Here is a 23,186-nt window from a genome sequence, read left to right on the forward strand (position 1 = left end):
ATTCGAAGTTTACTTCCACTATGGATTTCTTTGACACCAGATTCCAGCTATTAGGATATCTAAGGGGAATCACAGTTAAACTAGATGATGGGGGCAGAAATATTACCATCACGCCTCCACTCTGTCACATCAAAAATGGGTACATGTACCAAATATGCTTGCGAAAGTTGACTTTTTAGAGTAGCTGTGCTTTGCCTGATGCTGTGAAGAACAGCAGCCTTCCAAGGGAAATATCACTGCAAAATCCTCCCCAAGGTAGCACTGTGATCACTTCAACAGAGATGGTGGAGAAGCAACCCAAGGTGGAAGCATGGAGTGCCAGAGAACATCTCTCCAAACCAACCCAGGATGAAAGCAAACCTCCCTCAGGTCCCTGAGATCGGCTGAGTCTCACTTTAAGCCCACTGATTTCAATTAGTACCCTGGAACTGATTTCTCTCTGATCTCCAGCGCACCTGAGCTGCCTTGCTGGCTTAATGGCCTCCTCTCCTTTGACCATGTTTTTTCCTGGCTGCAGGCCAGAGGGAACATTAAGCATCTGAATTTCCGAATTTAATTATACTGTTTAAATAATGATACGAAGCATTGATTCCATTTACTCACAATGGCACAAACCAGCTCTAGCTATATAACACCTAGGGCACTTCCTGTCTCACCACTCTCCGTTTAATCACCTTCTGTCAATTAGAAAAATCCCTAAAAGGCTGGTCTGCTTTCTACCATTAGAGACACTGAATACCCCAGGCATTACAGCAGCTTTTATGTAGTGTTTTATGTCCTGGAGAGAAAGATTTGCTTGAAATGAAATAGACGGTGTATTTGAATCTTTATATTTCACACCTACAATTCGAACTGAAACTACAGGCACAGTCTGACCTGAGCTTATAAACACTCCATTTATAAACTCTCTTTGCTAGTCTGGCTGCACAAAAAGGACTCTAAGGTGGGGATATGAGGGTCTTTGCACAGAAATTAATGTGTAGAGTGCTCAGAGCATGTTTGATGTGGGGCAGTTCTGTGTTTCAGAGTCATACCTTCCCCCTTGCTGCTGTCAGCATCTTGCTTTCTGTGCATTGCCTGTGCACATGTGTTTGGGGAAGCAGAAAGACCCTGCCTCATGTGGATAACACACGGAACAGTTTGGTTTGACCTTTCTGTCCCTGAAGTCCATGGCAAAGATCTCTTTGCTATGGACACTGCAGGATTAGACTTGTATTTTCTCCATGTAACAGTGCTGCCAGTGAGATGTTGTGAGGAAAAGGAAGCATGGGGACTAGAACAGGAAAGCAGATACAAATCTGTTTAAATTTATGGCTTTCCTTTCTTGGGACTGAAATCACAGGGTTTCTAGCCCAAGTTTCCCATACTGACTTGCCCAAGCAATCCATTTCTTGTTCTCTGTGCCACATTTGTTCAACTGCTCTCCTAGGGGAGGATAATTTTGCAGAACTGATTAAGAGCAGCTTTACATTAATAACAGTGCCCTCTTGACAGCTCTTAATGCTGATCTGCTATGCTGCTGCAGCTATGGTCCCAACACCTTACCCAGCAGCCATAAGCAGTGGAGCTGTAAATCCCCACTGAAGCCAAGAACATCCCATCCCTGGTGCCCTGACTGGTCCTACCGGCCTAGCAGAAGACAGGTCTCTTCCCTTATCCTTTGTGGTTGCTAATAAAGTCACAGCTAGGTTGATGCTGCCCTGACAGCCCAGCACAGGGCTCATTGCACCCACCTAGGAGACAGTTTTCCTTCCTGCTTACTATTCCATCCACCACCTATGAGCGTTTGCTGCCACCAAGCTTCACCGTCAATCTGATTTGCTCATCTGCCCCTGTCCTGGGTTCAGCAGTTGCAGTTATTTTTCTCCTTCTTAGTAGCTGATGCAGCACTGTGCTTTTGATTTTCAGCCTGGAAACAGTGCTGATAACGCCGATGTTTTCAGTTGCTGCTCAAATGTTTGGTCTGGCCAAGGACTTTCTGAGCCTCATGCTCTGCCAGGGAGGAGGGGAGGCCGGGAGGAAGCAGAGACAGGACACCTGACCCAAACAAGCCAAAGGGGTATTCCATACCACAGCATGTCATGTCCAGGATGTAATGGAGAGTGAACCGGAAGGGCTGGCACTGCAGGGTTGGACGAGGTATCGGTCGGTGCTCAGCTGGGGGGAGTGGGGCGAGTTATTGGTCGGCTGGTGTTGAGGTGTTGTATTCTTTCCTCCTGTTATTTCCTTTAGCACTATTATTATTGGTGGTAGCAGCAGTGATTTGTGTTATACCTTAGTTACTAAACTGTTCTTATCTCAACCCGTGGGAGTTGCATTCTTTTCGATTCTCCTCTCCGTCCCTCCAGGAGCAGGGGGAGGGCAAGAAGGGGGGGAGTGAGTGGACGAGCTGTGTGATTTATGGCTGACTTTGTTTAAACCACAACAGCCCCGCAGAGATTTACTCACTTCAGATATCTCTCCTTTCTCTCCTTACCTCCTCCAAGATCCATTAGTGTCTTCTGTCACTCAGGGAATGTGCTATCAAGATGCAGACTGATTAAGACCTCGTTTGGCTTTCCTCGCAACCACCCTCATTCAGTCATTATGGACATCTGCAAGTTTGCTCTTAGCCTTAAGGGTTCCTTCTACCTGTGCTCATTTTGACTCAGAGTGGGAGCAGAGGGGGCTGCGGAGCTGTTTGAATGTGGTCATATCCCCCTTTACAAAAGCTTCTCTCCCCACATGAGGACAAGGAAATTCCTATCAGATCCAGCTGCTCATTTTTCTGTTGAAAATGCCTTAGCAGACCCTCTCTGAAACGTGTTGTTATATCACTCTGGTGTAGGTTATTCACCTGCCCTTATCCTTTTTCCTGAGTTTCTTTGTTATCTAAGACACCATTTACTGGAATTACACTTTTATCTCTAAGATGAGACAGGCCTTCCTAGATTTGCCTTTTTGGGGTCATCACATCTTCATCACAGCTCCGGAATAAGCCACAGAGTTGAAGTGCTGAAATCATGTCTAAATTCCATATACCACATTATAGCTTAGGTACCAAAAATATCCTTCTTACTGATGTGGTACTTTCCTCCTCCGAACCTGGACTTACATCTTCCTTTTCACTAGTTGGTCACTGGTGCTCACACAAGGAAGATTTGAAGGTAGTAAAGTCATTTATGGTGTGATCTTTTCCTTATATAACTACTTGCATTTTTAATACTTAAAGATAAGTATTAGTAGAAAGGTGGTGGGGAAAGCCATAATCTCAGCTTGCTTGGTAGCTTTATTTACCTCCTTATGTACCCACTTCTTAAAACTAACAACTCTTATTTAAAACTATAGCTTCATATTGATGCTGTCATTTGTTTTGCACAATTACTTTTAGAGCAAAGAGGGTGTAAAATGTTCCCATTTTACTTGAGGTCATTTTATACTCATTTACCACTCAGATATGAAAGGCCACACCAGGAACGCTGTCTGGAGAATCACAGGCGAATGCCCACTCCACCTCCTGCTTCCCAGGGCAGCTCTCCAACCTGAATTGATGGAGGGCTGGGATGTGAACAAGCCCTTCATCTCAATGGACCCTTGAATCTTAAGATTAATGTAAAAAAGAAAAAGACTTTTTCCCAAAAGGCTTAGGCATGCTCACATCATTTGTGAATGCAATTACTGTAAAGGTATGCTGCACTCAGTATAATGTCATTTGCATGAGCAAGTGGTCTATATTTAGTTTAAAAAAGAGACTATTGAGTTTAATATGAGGCTCAAACTTTACACATGAAGGCTACAGACCATGGCTAAAAGTCATAATTGTCCTTTTTCTCTGAGTCTGTTTGACATTTCTGCATACTCTGCTTGGGCAAATGAAGAAAATCACAGGGCTCCAATTCCATGGACCAACCTTCCGTATGTGAGTTAAAGCTGCAGAATGCAATCTTTCATAAGGTTCTTTCCTGGAAAACTTCTGCAGAATATAAAATAGCAGAAAACATCAGGCTGGTGTATTAGCTTTGAAAAACAGAAGGCACAGACACAGCAAATGAAAACTGGAATATGTGTGTTACGTGCAAGGCCTTCAGAGGAAAAGGCATGGAGGACTGCTGGGAATCAAATGAGGCTGAGGAAAGATCTCAAAGAAATTTTGCTTTTGGAAGGAGGGGATGGAGATATAAATTGAGGAAACTTCTATTTTATTCAGGGAAAATTACATTTTTTCTCTTTCATCTCTCATGTTTTCCTCTCAACCCCACGTGCTTTCATGCCCTCTAGCCTGTGAGATTATATATTGAATAGGAATTGGCGTAAGGGGTCAGTTCCCCAGCTCTTTTCTCTTACACTAAATAGGTGGTTTTGGTTGGAGCAAAAGCTTTCACATATGGCTGCCGTATGGGCTTTCTCTGCTGGAGAAATTTGCTCCTTTGACTGGTTACAGAGAGGGCTTACAACTAAGACATAGGTGGGATTTTATCCTCTTCCATTTTTGAGTAAGTTTCTTGTTTTTTTCTTACATTACAAAAAGAAAAAACTGATTTGTTTCTAAATGCATAAGGATTTTTATTATGCTTGCTATTTCAAATTCATTTCTTGGAGGTTCATAAATTTCATCTGAGGTTACTTTTATGTTCAGATAGAGCCCCTGGATTTTATACTGTAAGAGGAAGAGACAAGCTATAGTAGCAGGCACAGCAACATGGAAAACCAGAATAAAAGCAAAAGGCTACGGAGGCTGCATTCATAAAACAAAATGAAACAATAAACTAAGGGGATGCATTCTCTGAAGCTGGTTATTTCATTTCTGATGGCATCAGCTCCCACAAAACAGCCAAATAATGTAGACAGATGTAATCTTTCGCTCCATAAGGTTTGTCAGATAATAAATATAAGTACTGCCATCCTCCCTGGAACTGTTGGCTTTATTTGAGGTACCTGGAAAGAAATGCCCTCCCTGAGAAATATTTAAAACAGAAGCAATTTGCTATTGCAGAGAAACTCGTAATAATCTCTTTGTTTCTCAGTTTTTCAGGGCACCCTAGTGACTAGTGAATTTTGCTTTAATTCAGTAAAAAGGAATTTCTTATCTGGAAGAAGAAAAGACCTGATACCAAAGATGGAAGGTGTTCTACTGCATGCTTTTGACGTGGACCATTGCAGTTTATCCAAATTCAAAGTTCGGAACTAGATGCCTGGTTTTATCTGGTCATTTGTTAGTGACTTGCATCACTTTTGGGGCTAACTCTGTCATGTCTGAGAGGCAGAACTGCTGATTACATTTCTAGAATGGGAATCATTTAAAACTTTAATGGAACTACTCAGAAATGCTTGTGTCAGGCTGCTGTGTTCCTTGATTATGAGGACCAAGACTTAGGAGTCAAAGAGGCTAGGACAGATCTGAGGACGCAAAGGTAGTGCACCTCACCACAGGGGCTACTGTGATGTCCTGCGGTTATGGGAGTTTGCACAGGTTGGAAAGCAGACAGTGGGCATCTAAGTGGAAAGTAATGTATGGTTAAATGATTTCACATCATAGAATCGTTGAATGTTTGGGTTGGAAGAGACCTTAAACCCCATCCAGTTCCAACCCCCTGTCACGGGCAAGGACACCTTCCAGTAGACCAGGTTGCTCCAAGCCCCATCCAATCTGGCCTTGAACACTGCTAGGGATGGGACAGCCACAGCTTCCCTGGGCAACCTGTGCCAGTGCCTCATCACTCTCATAGTGAAGAATTTCTTCATAGTGTCTAATCTAAAGCTACCCTCATCCTATGTTAAGAAGCAATGGGGTCTTCTGGCCGGCCAAATACTCTGGAAACTAAGATCGGTGATGGTCCTGAGCGTAACATAACTCTTCAAGGCATAATAGGCTCCTCCAGTCACAGGTAGGTGCCTTCTGCTGTTGTTTCCTAATTGTCATATAGGGATATCCCATATAAAGCACAATCACACTCTGGAAAGTTGAATGCTTCAATATATGTTTGAAAAGAGCATCTAAGGTGTGGATGCATCTGAATTCTCTGAGTACATGGAGAGAGGATTTAACTGTAAAGGGCTTAGAAAGGACAACCTGCCAAATGTTAGTTTAATCTGTGTAAATGTTTAATTTAGATGGGAAAAAAAACATTATTTGCTGCAGGGGAAACCTTGCTTTGTTTGGCACTAAAGAAAAAAGATTAAAATAAGAATGTATTGCAGGACAATGAAGTTCATAATTGCTGAAATGAGAGTTCAGGTGTCATCATCATAAATCATAGAGTCATAGAACTCTGTTCATTCTTATTAGGAGAAATATCTTCTTATTAAACTTAGTATTTCCTGGTGCCAGGAAATGTTGTTATGATAAAAAGTGCATTACTGTCTAGGATGTCTTCATTCACCTATTCTACAACCACAAGACATCCAGGCTTTCTTTTCAGCAGCTCAAACCTGAACAGGCAGTAGGGCTCTTTAACCATGGATAACACTGAAGGGATAATTAGCAAGGTAAATTTTAGGTATTTACTAATTATTCCAGTAAACAGATATGCTATACAGGCACGTTAGCAAGCACATACAGACTTTATCTTGCACCCTCTCTGACATAGCTGCAATGTGTTGGACAATTTATAGGCAATATTATGTCAAACACATCTATTAATTAGGTTTTGCTATAAGAAAAGTTGTCCTCTGTGGTTTGTACTGTTAACATCATAACATTGTTCCCCAGCATAGGCTGCAGGATGTAGACATTCAACCACTACCCTTATCCAAAACAGTTACTTCACATACCAAAGAGTAATGAAGGAATTGTGGTTTCCCCATCAGCTGTAACCAACAATATCAAGAAAGATCAAAGGAAGGCTTTTTCCTGGATGTCACACTCCATTTCCACTTCATTTCCCCTTGCTTGCTTTGATTGATGCCCCAAGCTAAGGAAGAGAGTTTTGTTTTCTCTGAGCTGATTTTCCTTCTCAAGTGTAAACAAGCAGAGATGTGTAGAGCGGGTAGCACAGGAAGTCAACAAGCTAAAATGAAATTAAAGATTTCAGAATTGAGTACACCCCAGAGTCTTGTAGGAACAAGAAAAGCATCATCTCCAAAGTTGGCCACCCATCCTGGTGGGCTAACTAATACCGAAGGAGATGGGCTATGTGTGACAGCCCTGTAGCATGCTGCAAGTATAAACACCATATCGTGTGCTCCCTCCTGGTCAGGATTTGGAGCACAGCAGTGCCAAAGTCCAGTCCTAACCCTGAGGCACCTGCCCTGCAAGGAGGATGAGAGGGGGGTGCCTTGTGGCAGAGCCTCAAAGAGGAGGGCACTAAGGAGTCACCAAGTACTGACATTTGTCATTGGCCTGGGGATTTGAGGTATCCAAGTCCATGTATCCTAAGGTTCCATTAATCCCACTGCATGAGACATCATGTGGAACTATAATCACATTTCAGGTTTTGAGGTGCCACATCCCTTACTCCTTAATGCTCAGCCACAGCTACACATCTTTTACCCTTCTGATTCTCTCCTGCATCCCATTGGGACGGGGAGTGAGCAAGTGGTTGTGTGGTGCTTAGTTTCTGGCTGGGGTTAAACCACAACACTGTGTTTGTCAAATACCCTATCACATGCTTTTAAATGATGGCTGGAAAAGGCAGTAGGTCTGCTGTTAACTGACTGATATCAGTGCTCACCTCAGGGATCGCAAATTCTGGTTCGCACCTACCCCTAGCTGAGAAGATTCTGTGCTATGCTCCTCACAGTCCTGTCTTTACTACACCACATCCCTCTCGCAGGTCTTGCTTGGGTTCAGCTCAGGACACTGAGGCCTGCAGCTGCTCAGAGGAAAAACAGGCAGAGTTGAGCCTGTCTTTGGAGCCCATTGCATGAGGCTGTTGTTGAGATAGCAGTACAGGACACTAATACCTCTCAGAAAAAGTAATTTTCCCTTATTGACAGCACCTAGTGAAGGCACAAGAGCAACCGCTAAATAATGTAGAATATAAAACTAATATCAGTTAACTAGGAAAAAAAAAAGCATTAACAAAGGGGGATCCAATTTACCTTACAACCTACCTCACAGCTGAAGCACAAGAAAAGGGTAAATGTGCATTAGATCATAAAAAATGATGATAGTTTTCCCTAATAAAATGCATTACTGTCACCAGAACCACCTGAAATATTTACGACAGTCTCCACCGTCCCTTTGCATCAGCTGTGATTTAATTATGATGGTAGCATGAGTTTGTTAATATTGTTTTGATCTGGCTTAATTTGCCTTCCGTAATTTAGGCAAATTACAGGAGGTGAGAAGGGCTGACTGAGTAACCTTATTAGCAGAGAGACCTTCTTCAGGATGCAGGCTGAATGAAGGTTAAAGAAAAATAAAATACAACTGAAAAAGAAAGCAAAACAGTTCAGGATGAACCTCCATTTAGATGGCTGCTCTTATAACAAGAAGTTAATTTACTTGAGCCCATCTTAAGATCAATATTTTTATTAGGGTTTTATTCGGGGGGGGGGGTGTTGGTTTTCTTAGTTTCTTTGGTCCTCAGCTCAGTGTTTTGTTGACAGTATAATATATGAACCTTGCTCAACGGCCATTATTTGTGTTTATGGTATTGTAAATCATCCCTCCACAATGGAAAAGAATCATTTTTCTGAAAATGAGTATGTCCAAATTATAGGTTTTCCCCCTATTAAAAGAAAAAAACAGAGACAGTAAGAGCATTTGCAGAGCTGTTTCTTGTGTTTCTCTCACTAGTGCAAATACAAAGGGATCTCATTAAAATGCATGAAATTACCCCAGCATAAAATTAACATGGGCAGAGATTTGGGCCCAGCCTTTTATACAGATTCTGAAGTATCAAAACTGCCTCTGCTACACAGGAGCTGTATTCATGTAATTCAGGAAAGGATGGGGTCTAATGCACTCTGATTATTTGTTTATCAATTTTCCCTGGCAGCACCAGTCTATACTATTGAATAAATTATTATGTTTTGATTGATTTTTCTTGCTTTAGGCATGAATTTTATATTTGAGGCAGTTCCTGTAACAGAAAAAAAGTAAAACATGAACCCCAACTTTCCAAAGCAAAAAGCCATTTGTGTAATTCCCATGGAAGAAAAAATGGTGGTAGTTTGTTCTGCATTTGACGCTTAAACAAAGACCAGGGGGATTTTCCAGTACAGGGTTGGATTTTTATTCCAGTTGTCTTTGTTCTTAACTCTGTCCTGCACATAGCAGGAATTGATGATGGCTACTCTCAAGGAGAACTGATTTGAACACTGAAGAGTGACCTCCATGAGCTTTGGATCAGGCCAAGCTGAGTTTTGCTTAGCTTCAAAGGCTGCTGGTTTCTCTTTTCCTAGATTACAGCATGGGATAGCCAAATGTGCTTAAAAATGAACAGACCCTCCTCTCTCAATGGACCTATGTTTAATTTGAGGCAGACAGTTTAAGATGAGCATTTTAACTGAAAACCAGAACTAAAATGTTTTAGCACTGCATGTTTCAACATGTATTTGGAAGCCTTCCGATGCTATCCTAGAATTCCTTGGTCTGTTCAGAACTTTCTCTCTACTTCAGTCTTATCTCTGATTTTAGCAGATGTGGGCAATACTTAACACCTGCAAGGAGGCAATTACTAGGGAGAGGAAGCAGATAGAGAGCAATGTTGTCATGGGAATATATAAATCAAAAGATAAAATAATGGTCAAGACTGCCCTGAACTTAGCAGTGATGGCAGCTGCTACCTTTGTTGCTATCATTATGGAGGAATTCAAGGTACAGAGGCTGTTATGCTGCTCAGGCCCGCTGTTGCAAGAACATGGTAATAAGAAGAAAAACAGCATCTGTGAATATCTAGAAGAGAATGAAGTGGCAGTCAACTGCGAAGACTTTGATTTACCATGTCACTTCAGAGCACTCTGTGAATGACCAAGAGGTCTGGGTTGGGGAGGAAAGTTAATTAGGGAAGTGTGGTTGTGAATGAGCCCTTCTGGTATGGGTCTTGGAATATCAGTAACTCAACTGGCACTAAATAGTAGCTCAATGTCTAACTGGGAAAAGGATCTTGTCCCTACCACCCCATGCCTTCCACTGGAATCTTCACATTTTCTTCTCATGTCCCTGTGTCACAGGGTATTTCTGGTTAGTAAGATAGAGCATTTGTTAATTTAAAGCCAAGAAATAGTACGTATACATAAAAAGTACATGGAACTCTTGGAACAAGTCCAGAGGAGGGCTAAGAGTATGATCAGGGGCTGGAGCATCTCCTGTATGAAGACAGGCTTAGAAAGCTGGGGCTGTTCAGCCTGGAGAAGAGAAGGCTGCATGGAGACTTCATAGCAGCCTATAGGGGCCTATAGGGATGCTGGGGATGGACTCTTCATTAGGGACTGTAGTGATAGGACAAGGGGTAATGGGTTAAAACTGAAACAGAGGAAGTTCGGGTTAGATATAAGGCAGAAGTTCTTTACTGTGAGGGTGGTGAGGCACTGGAACAGGTTGCCCAAAGAAGTGGTGAATGCCCATCCCTGGCAGTGTTCAAAGAAGGCCAGGTTGGACAGAGCCTTGAGTGACATGATTTAGTGTGAGGTGTCCCTGCCCATGGCAGGGGGGTTGGAACTAGATGATCTTAAGGTCCTTTCCAACCCTAACTATTCTATGATTCTGTGATTCTATATCCATCATGTTTTTCCTCTCCACATAAAACACATACAGCCCTAGGAGATTAGATTTGCTTCATGCTTTCTCAGTAGAAAACAATGAACCCAGACAGACCCTACAAAACTTCTGGTCACCAGACTGCAGTCAAGGAGCCCAACCTCATTCATTCCCAGACATAAGCAACCACAAAATTAAAGCAATTAGAGCTGACAGTCTTTATCAGTTTGGGGAGAAATAACCAAGTATGTTTCAAATCTACTGAAAGCAAGGTGTTATTGAGGAAGTTATTTATCACACATCAAGATGTGAATACATGAGTAAGGATAAACCATAATGGTGCATTTCATGCAGTCCTCATAAAAATCCTTGACACTGGCACACTAGAACGAACTACATATCATTATTTTGCTGGTTCTTATTTTCTGACATAATGTCATGGCACTTTTATCAATTTTTATGTTGCAGTAATAAGAGGATAAGTCCCCTTTAGTTTTATTTTTCAAGGCCTTATTCTATTTCAGAGAGGTATTTGACCACAAGATGTCTGAGTCCATTTATTTGGGGTAGGTTGCAGATATTTCTAATGGAAACATACAATTTACTTGGTACCAGAGGGATAAACATAGATATCCTGTATTTTTTCAAGATAAATCCTTTTTTATAACGATTCAATGTCTATCCTTAATAAATAATCTCCCATATATCATTTGCTTTAAGATGGATGAGCAATTGCACCAATATTAAAGATAGTTAAGAGTAATTACCCTCCACAATATCAATCACCCAGTTGCTGGAGGGATGTCACCTTGTACGACAAAAATGGGAGCATAGGAAATTAGAAAGGAGATTAATGTCATGTTCTGATGCTCTTGCATAGAAGCTATATACAGTTTGCATCTCTACTGTTTGATCTTTCCGTAGCTAAAGTAAATTGGTTTACGAAACATTCAGATGCACATGATGAAAGATTAGATACAGTAAACATTTAAATTAATCTGTCAACCAAGTGTGGACACCAGTGAAGATTTTGAGCAAAATTCCTTACTAATGAGGGGTTTGTTTTTTTCTTTCAGTGGAGTTCTTCTGAAAGGCAAGTGTCTGCCATCTCATCTGACCACAGCAAATGACTTTCCTCTTTGAAGATAACTTGAGCCTATTGGATTTAAACTCAAAATCTTCTCCTAACAAGGATCATTGATAAGCACTGAAGTTGCCTGGAAGGGGACACCACACCGTTGCAGGCAGTAACTCCACTCAGTGCATGGGTACACAGTATGCTCAGTGAAGATGCGAAGGAGCTCTGCGTGTGCTTTGAGCTGGCCAAAACCCCTTGACTGCGTTAGGGTGGCACAAAGCAGAAGGAGGTCAGTCCTGGCACTGTGCTGATGGAGTCACACAGCTTTTGCATGGCACCTGGGATGGATCTAGGGGGTTCAGAACACAGGCAGTTCATTGCTTTGGGGTAGTCGCCATTATGTAAGCACGGTGATTTACTGGGTGCATTATAACACTACTGGGAATGCATCTATGGCTCTTTATCTGATGTGCTAAAGCCAGGAAGGGCCAAGAAATCTGGCTGGTGTTTGGGGATAAAAATGCTGTGCCAAAACAAATCATCCTCTGAGCTTTGCCTTTGTAACTATAACTTGCTGCTTAAATACATATGAGCTTCATTCTAGTATGACCTACCATATTATCTGCCAGATGCTGCCCTTGGGAGAGAGAAGAATCTGTAACACGTAGGAAAGAGTTCAATTTACATAATAGACTTAGGTTTTAGTCCTTAGATAGATTTAAATTAAAATAAATTCATCAAATTCCCATAAAGAACATACTGAACCAAAAGCTTGCAAGTTCTCTCAACTCCTTCATGTTGAACTGGACTGGTCTGCTGAGTAAGTCCAATGAGACATGGTTTGATGTGGCTGCCAATGCCTAGAAGGCTGCTTTAATTAGGAATTACTTTAGAATTAGGATACTGTGGCCTTATCAGATCTGCTTGGATCTGTAGTTTAAAATAAATTGGGTCATTAGAAAGTGTAGTATGGTTAATGCTAATGAGCTGGTTGGTTTAATCACACAAGGAATCAGCTTTAATCATCGGGGGTTTGTTGGTGGGGTTTTTTTGTGTGTTATTTAAAACTACTAGCAGTGATGATGCTAATGTTCTCTGTGCTAAATGTCTTCTCATAGCACATTTACTGTTTATCATGTCTGGTGATACGACCTTGAAAGTGTCACAGAGAGAAAAGAAAATGAAACCACACCAAAAAGCTGTGCCTGATGCTGATTTTCTGAATAGGGACATGTTTTCTCACCTCTCTTTGTCAGATGGAAAGTAATACCTAGCGTCTTTCCAAGCTTAGAAAAGCCATAGAGATTTCAACTAACACCCCTGGTCTATTTTTAAACAGAGAGAGTGTTAAATGTCATCTGGGATGGTGAAGTCTACTTAAAGCAGCAAGCCTAAGCTGTTCACTGCGTACTTTGTATAGTGAGAGTTTGAGTTGTAACTTACTATCATACCATTATATGAAAAGTAAATAAGTAGAAATTATGAACATATTAGCAAACTTTAATAAAGGGCTACCTTATGCCCAGAAGATGCCTTTGTCAGCCACCTGGTATCTTTCTGATGTGGTTCATCAATAAATGTATTTGCACTGACCCTAATAAAGCTTGTAAACACATGCAAGCCAGTGAAACAGCAGATATTGATGAGCCAGATCAGTCACATAGAGTCACCTAATCCATTTAATAAATCGAGCCCATGTGAGAAAACACATGGAAGCACCTAACACAAGCCATATGTTGGGAATGGATCAGGAAAAGCAACTCACCACAAGCCCTCCTGAGTCAAAATCAACTTGTGGGCAGATGGAAGAAGACTGGTGAGTGAGAGCAAAGAAGTGATCTCACCTGGAAACAAGAAACCAGCACTAAGGAGTTTTATCTACCACTGGTGTTCACTGTAGAATTCAGACTACTTCACCTGATTGATAACCTAATTGTCCTTTAAAAAGTGTATGAATCTCTTAAAATATTTTAGCACAAGTAATCTACCAAAATACCTTCCATAACCAGCAGGGGTTTAGAGGGTCAGTCCACCCAGTTCTCCTGTGAGGGCAAGATTCAGCTTGCAGTGCCTGCCCAAAGAAATATTGGCCAATGCATGGCACTGAACACACAGAGCTCAGAGTATGGGCACAGTCAGTCTGTACCAATGAGATTCTCCAAAGACAACGAAATTTGCTAAGTTTGTGACAAGCTTGGCCTCAGCCACCTCTCTCCGTTACTGTTCTCGTCTTTAAACACAGCATCATAAAAGTTGTTAAATGCTGCAGACTGCACAAACTAAAAATATGAATTATAAATAGTATGTGCCAAGCAGAATGTAAATGGTCTGACTTATACTGTATGGGAACTGTTGGCCCCATTTGTCCCATAAGGCTTTCTGTCAGAAGGGCATTAGGTGAATGCTAAATACCTCAACAGCAGAGAGCTAAAAGTTGACCCTCATTTATGGCTATTAGACCACATGTTTTGCTGTCAGGGAGCATGAACGTTGCTTACTCCAGATCTGAGAAGTCCCATCTGCTAATGCAGCCGTGCGACCTGATGAAATCCATGCGTGGGTCCTGAAGGAGCTGGCGAATGAAGTTGCTAAGCCACTGGCCATCATATTTGAAAAATCCTGGCAGTCAGGTGAAGTTCCCAACGACTGGAAAAAGGGAAATATAACCCCCATTTTCAAGAAGGGGAAAATGGAAGACCTGGGGAATTGCAGACCAGTCAGTCTCACCTCTGTGCCTGGTAAAATCTTGGAGCACATTCTCCTGGACAGCATGCTAAGGCACATGAAAAACAACAAGGTGCTTGGTGACAGCCAGCATGGCTTCACTAAGGGGAAATCCTGCCTGACCAATTTGGCGGCCTTCTATGATGGGGCTACAGAACTGATGGACAGGGGTAAAGCAGTTGATGTCATCTACCTGGACTTGTGTAAAGCGTTTGACACTGTCCCACACGACATCCTTCTCTCTAAATTGGAGAGATATCAATTTGATGGATGGACCACTCGGTGGATAAAGAACTGGCTGGATGGCCGCACACAAAGAGTTGTGGTTAATGGCTCAATGTCCGGCTGGAGACCGGTAACGAGTGGTGTCCCTCAGGGATCAGTGTTGGGACCGGTCTTGTTTAACATCTTCGTCGCTAACATGGACAGTGGGATTGAGTGCGCCTTCAGCAAGTTTGCCGATGACACCAAGCTGTGTGGTCCGGTTGATATGCTGGAGGGAAGGGATGCCATCCAGAGGGACCTTGACACGCTTGTGAGGTGGGCTGATGCCAACCTTATGAAGTTCAACCATGACAAGTGCAAGGTCCTACACCTGGGTCGGAGCAATCCCAGGCACAGCTACAGGCTGGGCAAAGAAGAGATTCAGAGCGGCTCTGCAGAGAAGGACTTGGGGGTGCTGGTCAATGAGAAAATGAACATGAGCCGGCTTCAGTGTGCGCTCGCAGCCCAGAAAGCCAGCCGTATCCTGGGCTGCATCAAAAGAAGCGTAACCAGCAGGTTGAAGGAGGTGATCCTGCCCCTCTACTCTGCTCTTGTGAGACCTCACCTGGAGCATTGTGTGCAGTTCTGGTGTCCTTAACATAAAAAGGACATGGAACTGTTGGAACAAGTCCAGAGGAGGCCACGAGGATGATCAGGGGACTGGAGCACCTCCCGTATGAAGACAGGCTGAGGAAGTTGGGGCTGTTCAGCCTGGAGAAGAGAAGGCTGCGTGGGGACCTCAGAGCAGCCTTCCAGTGTCTGAAGGGGGCCTATAGGGATGCTGGGGAGGGACTCTTCGTCAGGGACTGTAGTGACAGGACAAGGGGTAATGGGTTAAACAGGGGAAGTTTAGATTGGATATAAGGAGGAAATTCTTTCCTGTTAGGGTGGTGAGACACTGGAATCGGTTGCCCAGGGAGGTTGTGAGTGCTCCATCCCTGGCAGTGTTCTAGGCCAGGTTGGATGAAGCCTTGTGTGGGACGGTTTAGTGTGAGGTGTCCCTGCCTATGGCAGGGGGTTGGAACTGGGTGATCTTGAGGTCCTTTCCAACCCTAACTATTCTATGATTCTATGATTCTATGTGGTTATGAAGGCTATCTATAAATGTGAGTTGCAAGAATGTCTTGGTTTTACAGACAGAAGCAAACAATAAAATGTTCATGGGTTCACAGGTCTTACTAAGCAACAACATTGCTTGCTCCTGCTCCATGACCATTCGGAACTGCATATTCTATTGACAGCCTCTTGCTGAATTGGCCCCCCAAACAGATGTAGGCTTACATCTGCAGAATTTCTTAAAGACAGATGAAATGTTCAACCACACTGCTCTCTCCCATACTCTTTCTTAGGGCTCCACTTGATCAAGCACATTCTTGATAGGCTCAGCTCACTCTCCCTGCTTCTAGCAGACCAAACAGCAACATGAAGGAACACTTCCCATCCCCTCCTAGCCTGAGGAAGCCTGAGCCTGGCCACATAAATCTTTCCCACAAAACAAAACTGAAACCCAATTTCAAAACTTAACATCTGTTCTTGAAGGCTTTGTTAGGACACTGGTGCAGACTGATAAAGGTGGCAAACAGTGGAGAATGAGGATTCTGAGATCAGAAACATGCTATAAAATCTCGGATCTATTTTCTTGCTAGGTCTTCCTTTTGCATGTTCATCTGCTGTCACTGTTTGCATTAAGTTCACCTTGATGGACTATATACCATAATTTGTCTTAATCTGTCAGTCTACTTTTAGGAAACAAAGATAGCAATCAGCTTTGCAGAACCATTATCTCATCCTACAGAAGACAGTGTTTTAAATGTTGCTATTAGTACCTTAAATGTATTATTCAAGGCTTGACCCATCCTGGCCTTACAAACTGTAGCAGTCTGCCAGACTAACTCCATTTGCTCCCATTTAATACAGTTTTGTAATAGTTCCCTCAAGTACTTTTATTTTTTTGCAGGTTTGCAGTGTACCATTGTTGTTTACTCATGAGAAAAGTCACTGATGGTACCTTGGTTCCTTGCGATAACAAAGTTGTCTTAGAGTGAATAGCTGCTCCTTTGCCATTGAGTTCATATTAATGTTCACGCTATCAATTAAACAACATTTGAGGATCAAATATGTGGCAATAACTGGAGGGGCTGAAATAACTGCAAAGGTTAGGTCATGGTGATCAAGCTTCCAAATGCATTTTACAGCCTGTGAAGCCTGTGAAATGTGAAGTCTGCAGGTTATTTCTTCTTCCTTCAGGTGTCAGAACTCATTTAGGTTTTAGATACTGCTGTAAAAGGCAATCAGATCTTCCTTTCCAATCTCCAAAATCATTTTAACACAAGTAATATCAACAGATTCACATCATTTAAAGCCTTCTCCTATTGCCGTACAGCTGCTTAGGCAGTTAATTACAATATGTTCCCAGGATGAGAGGCTGAATAGGCAGTCACATTTGCGCGCTTCATTAAAATGAGCTTAGCAAAATTAGGCTGATAGGATAATGGGGATACCTTGTGCAGTTTCAACTATTCCCAGCAACAAGACTCTTGCCTGATATTATTCTCTTTGTGTAAATTATATACCTTGCATTTGTTGACTAAAAATAAGTAACAGGGACATGCATTCATCTTACATCAAGCTGCTAAGCTTGATTTTAAAGCCTTATAAATGAATGCATCATCTACTCATGCAAAATAACACTATATCCACTATCAAGCTTATCATTCAGTGCTGAGGAAAGAAAGAAGCTTGAAACAGTTTTGCTAAGGAAGTACAGGAAACGAGCCACTCCATGAGAACAGGTGGCTGACATGAAATGCATCAGGTTTGCATCCTCATCATTTCAAGTAGAAATGTTCTCTCTAAGTAAAGTTTATGCAGCTTTTCTTTCTCACCTTCAAGAATTATTAAGACTTGAAGTATAAATTGTTTCAACGTTGACTTGTCCATTGCTGCTTCATTTGCAGAGGGTCAAGGCCCCAAAGGTGGGATTCATCCCATCCGTCTTTCTGAAATGCTGTCATCTCGTCAGCTACATATGGTGCAGAATAATTAGGCGGACAAACTGCCCTTCAGGGAAATTTGTCTCAGGAGCGGAAACACCTTTGATTACCGACAGAGCTCCAAAACCAGCTTGAGACAAATCATCTAAATGTGAGCACCTAATGTCAGAAAGGGCAAAATCAGGTCAAAGAGGCTCATTTTGTGAACCCATCTGTTAAATGAGCTCCGCTTGATTAACAGGAAGATGTCACATTCAGATAAAATAATTTATTGTGTTGTTTGATATGTTTTGGGGTGGTGGTTTTGTTTTGTTTTGTTTTTCAGGGTGCACCTCTTAGTTTTTTGGTTTTTCTTTTCATGGTAACAGACGAAGAACTTTGCCTCACCCTAGCATCCTCCTCTTGGCTTAGCACAGAGCAGAACGAATAGAGGAGAGCAGGTTATGCTTTACCTTTACCCAATTCTCTAAGCAGATAATGAGGGGCCAGTGTGTGTGTATGATGTCTGGGAAAGAGCAGTGCTATGTCCTGTTCCAGAAGCTGGTTTTGGTCCTCACCTCTGGGACACCTGCAACAAACTAAGTAGAATCTAAATTGAAGACTTCCAACACCCAAACAATGAACAAGACTATTAAATCTGACTTCAGGTGACTCGTTCATCCCCAGGTGTAGCCCTCTGGATATTGCAGAGCAGGTCTCTCTGCAGAGGGAGCACATGAGGCTTGTTCTGTCGGATGCTTTAAACATTACATGTGCAATCTTGGAGTTTCATGATCAAATGCCAAGTCAGAAATAAGCCTTCAGCATCTGTTCCTTTACTAACCACACTGCAATGAAAATGACAAATGCTGTAAGGTTATTACATTTAAATGGCCATGGGGAGGAAATAGGCGTCCCTTTCCTTGCTGTTAGCAAGAGCTGTACTCTAAAGATGAGTAAAGCAATTGCCGAGAAAAGTAAGGCATTATTCCATGCAACATCCATCACAGATATACCTATTATTTATGATATATGGATAAAACAGGAGGGGTTATATTTTTTCTTTAAATCGCTATTGTTCTATAGCAGTGGGGTATGTATTTTTGTGAACAGAAACACGTGTAATTCCAGTGTGTGCGTTTTTGTTGTGTTCAGAACTGCTGAAAATAATTAGCCACAATACCAATTTCCCTTCTGGAGTTTAAGAAGCATGTTGAGAGCAATGATGTTATTAAGAATAATTTCAGAGCAGTAAATACAGCGATCTAATCATCTATAACGGCAGGCTACACATCTACGTTTGACTGAAATGAAGAAATATAACACTGTGTATTTTATTTCAGTGAAAATATGCATACATATATCCTGCACTCAGCAAATATGATGTATAGAACGTATTTTCCAAAGCACGCAATTCCTTCAGTGATCAGCTCCTAACCCTCACTTTTTCCTCCAAAGTATTAAAACCAAAACAATACATAAAATATTGTGTCTTTTCTGTTATGCAGCTTGTTCTGTTAAAAAGTTAGAATACTTTAAATGTATTTTACACACGTATATAAAAACCACTTTGGATCAAAGCCTAAGTCCTGGAAGACAATGAGGCTTCAGTTGTTAAATTGATAAGGTTCTAGAGATCTTGCTGGTGTTCAGTATTGGGTCCACATCAAAAATGAAAGTCAGTAGAATCACAGAATCATAGAATCATAGAATAGTTAGGGTTGGAAAGGACCTCAAGATCATCCAGTTCCAACCCCCCCTGCCATAGGCAGGGACACCTCACACTAAACCATCCCACACAAGGCTTCATCCAACCTGGTCTTGAACACCGCCAGGGATGGAGCACTCACAACCTCCCTGGGCAACCGATTCCAGTGTCTCACCACCCTAACAGGAAAGAATTTCCTCCTTATATCCAATTTAAACTTCCCCTGTTTAAATTTTAACCCGTTACCCCTTGTCCTGTCACTACAGTCCCTGACGAAGAGTCCCTCCCCAGCATCCCTATAGGCCCCCTTCAGGCACTGGAAGGCTGCTATTAGGTCTCCATACTTCCTCAACTTATCTTCATACGGGAGGTGCGTGGCCTCCTCTGGACTTGTTCCAGCAGTTCCATGTCCTTTTTATGTTAAGGACACCAGAACTGCACACAATGCTCCAGGTGAGGTCTCACAAGAGCAGAGTAGAGGGGCAGGATCACCTCTTTCGACCTGTTGGTCACGCTCCTTTTGATGCAGCCCAGGATATGGTTGGCTTTCTGGGCTGCGAGCGCACACTGAAGCCGGCTCATGTTCATTTTCTCATCGACCAGCACCCCCAAGTCCTTCTCTGCAGGGCCGCTCTGAATCTCTTCTTTGCCCAGTCTGTAGCTGTGCCTGGGATTGCTCCGACCCAGGTGTAGGACCTTGCACTTGTCGTGGTTGAACTTCATAAGGTTGGCATCAGCCCACCTCACAAGCGTGTCGAGGTCCCTCTGGATGGCATCCCTTCCCTCCAGCGTATCAACCGGACCACACAGCTTGGTGTCATCGGCAAACTTGCTGAGGGCGCACTCAATCCCACTGTCCATGTCAGCAACAAAGGTGTTGAACAAGACCGGTCCCAACACCGATCCCTGAGGGACACCACTCGTTACTGGTCTCCAGACGGACATTGAGCCATTGATCACAACTCCTTCTCTTGTCTAGCTTCGGTTTCCCTCCATAACTGCTTGTTTGCAAAAATCACTTGATGCATCTTGTTTAAGAACATAAGGTCCCCTGTGAAGAAGTTTCTCATGAGGTAGATGTGTACTATTCAATACAGAGGCATCTGGGCCTTATTAGTGTTACCATTTGTATTTCAGAGAGCACCACAGAGATTTGCGAAGAGCTGTTCTTTAGCTGGAAGAATGGGTTTCCCCATGAAAAGTTGCTTCAGGGAAATGAAAATCGAAAGTGGAAATGGCACAGCACAAAGCACACAAAATGGCATTCTGACGTGATTATGGGGAATATAAACTACAGCCACATTAGTACTAAGTACTAAATATCAGCATAAATATTTGTCTATTCCAGATTCTCACAGAGATTGAGACACAAAAGTACGAAAGCGTTCCAAGAGTATGGATTTTCATATTTGTGCCCTCATGAGCAGTATTAATTCTTCATTTGAAGTACATTTGTCTTCATCATTCAGAGTTTCCCTTTTCATTAGCACTGGAAATTCAGTCAGAAACATGCTGCATCCATTCCACTGATTATGATCTAAACTACCCTCTTGGGTGAGAAATGCAAAAAACATTTATTCTGCTTTAATTAGACCTTCAGCAAATCCTTGGCAAACAGCAATTTCAAGCAGAAGAAGAAAGAACTATTTCCTTTAGTCTCTCCCTACTGCAATAGAGGCTAACAGAAGGAGCCAGGAGTTAATAGGAAACATTAACCAAAGTTTGCCCTTGTAGCAGCTAGCAGTTCAGCTGCTGTTTCATATTTCTTCTATGACATCACACGCACTTCCAGACTTTAACATTTGTCCATGGCCTTCAGGGAGTGCACACCATGGTAATAAGATGAACTGCTTTTAAAGGATTGTGCTAATACCATCAGGGCTGACACAGCACTGATGTCAGTGGAGGTAAGGGAGAGCGCTGAACTCCTCACCTCCATTCTTATCACAAAGAAGGTGAAAAATGCACACCCTGATGCTGCAGCATCTCAGGCTGTTTCCAGCTGCCCACAATCAGCTATCAGGATCAGTGGGTGGGGGGTGCCAGGCCCCAACATCCACGGTGCTTAAGGTTTGAGTGCCATGACAGAGGAGTAGCAATAGGGTCTATTGGGAAAGAAAGGGTGCTGAAATCTCTCTGTAGGAAACCTAGGTCTGACCATCAGCTTAAAAATGCTGGTGTGTTCTGCAGGCGGCACTGGAATGTGTTGCCCAAAGAAGTAGTGAATACTCTATCCCTGGCAGTGTTCAAGCCAGGTCTGACAGAGCTTTGGGTGACGTGGTCTAATGTGAGGCATCCCTGCCGATGGAAGGGGATTGGAACTGGATGACCCTAGGGTCCTTTCCAACCCAAACCATTCTATGATTCTATCATTCTACTATTAAGATGAAACAGACCACCCCAGTGGTCCTTTATGGACTGTCTGACCATTGACGGGTTAGAGAAACACCCAATTTCTCAGCCACAACATTTTTTGTCCTAATAAAAGGACACCAGTTCATGGGAAAAGCAGTGACTAAAGCATCACTGAGATATAAATCCCTTCCCAGGCCTGCCCTTTGCCTGCTTGGTGTCTCGAGATGAGTCACTACCATTTATCCTCTTAGATGCTTCATCTCTTCAGTGCAAACCTTCCAGGGCAGCAGCACCTTCTAAAATGGGTTTGTCTGACACCAAAGATGACCGAGTTCCCCAATCACAACTGAAGTACATAAATAGTGAGAAGGAGGCCAGCTGGCTGCAGAGTATAACACGCTTAAGCTCTGCATTTCTTGGCCTTTCCAAATTGTGTAAACTGAAAAATATCATAAGGAAAGAATCCAAAGGCAAAGGAGGAGGGCATGAGGAGGAGGGGAGGGAAACCATGTACTAACGGCTCATGATAAATAACTTGGCAATTTGTCATCTGGCTCCTTTGAGATAAAAGCCAATATAAAGAAATCGAGAGCAATTATGTCCCAGCATACAAAATGTCTTGAGCTATGCTCAAGCCTTCATTTTTCAGCTTTATGAAATGTCTGGGCTATGCTCAAGCCTTCCTTTTTGATTCCATGTGTTTTGCGCTTTATGTCTTTTGTCTCTTCTGCAAATAATGGATTTGATCAGCATTATTAGCTATTATTGACATTGTGGGATTTATCATACTCTTGAAGGTACAGTATATGGCTAAAAAGTGACCACACTGCATCTGTATAATACATTGGGGATTAAGGAGTTCTTTCATGTGCCTAATGAAGACATAATTGGGATAAGAGGGCTTATGGCTGAAACTTAATATTCCAGACTGGAATTGTTTTATAAAAACAATGGTTGCAAAAGAAATAGTTGATAACTCTCTCTCTGGGCTTTTCACCCTTTAGGGTGAGGAAAAATGCATGCCGTATAGCTATCAGGAGAGTATTCTGTTCATAGGGGTGAGCATGACAAATAAGATTGAGAGGCAAAGGATGAATACAGATCCTGTCTTCACAAAGAGAGCAAACAGCTGCCTGTGGAGTATTTATTTAGTTGAATAATACCTCCGTACCTCAGTTCTCCTCCTGCAGTTACATACCCTGCAAACAGGGCAAAGGGGAGCTCTCTGCCTTGCAGAGTTCATGGGGTAAATGTAAGATGAGAGGCAACAGGCAGGAAAGCAAAACACAAAGAAACCAGGACACACTGCTGGCCAAAGCGATAGGGTCAGCAGTTTCAGGAAGGGAAGCGCCTGATCACACGGCGAAGAGGTGCTTTAGGGAGGGATTTCAGAGGAGAATCATAACAGAGTAGTTTCAGAACTGTCTGTGGGGTTTTCCTGCCTAACACAAGGGGAAACTT

At 42.5% G+C, this 23,186-nt stretch overlaps 1 long non-coding RNA gene across 1 annotated transcript in view; it reads right to left on the reverse strand.

Moving 5' to 3' along the window:
* Positions 1-3,869: 3,869 nt before the first annotated feature.
* LOC136009448 (uncharacterized) overlaps positions 3,870-23,186 on the reverse strand; it is a 33,876-nt gene continuing 14,559 nt past the window's right edge. Inside the window, exon 4 of the long non-coding RNA XR_010610569.1 lies at positions 3,870-3,952. This is a non-coding gene — a long non-coding RNA (uncharacterized LOC136009448). The remainder of the gene's footprint in view (positions 3,953-23,186) is intronic.

Source organism: Lathamus discolor, chromosome 2 (genome assembly GCF_037157495.1).
Source record: "Lathamus discolor isolate bLatDis1 chromosome 2, bLatDis1.hap1, whole genome shotgun sequence".
Taxonomy (NCBI): Eukaryota; Metazoa; Chordata; class Aves; order Psittaciformes; family Psittacidae; genus Lathamus; species Lathamus discolor.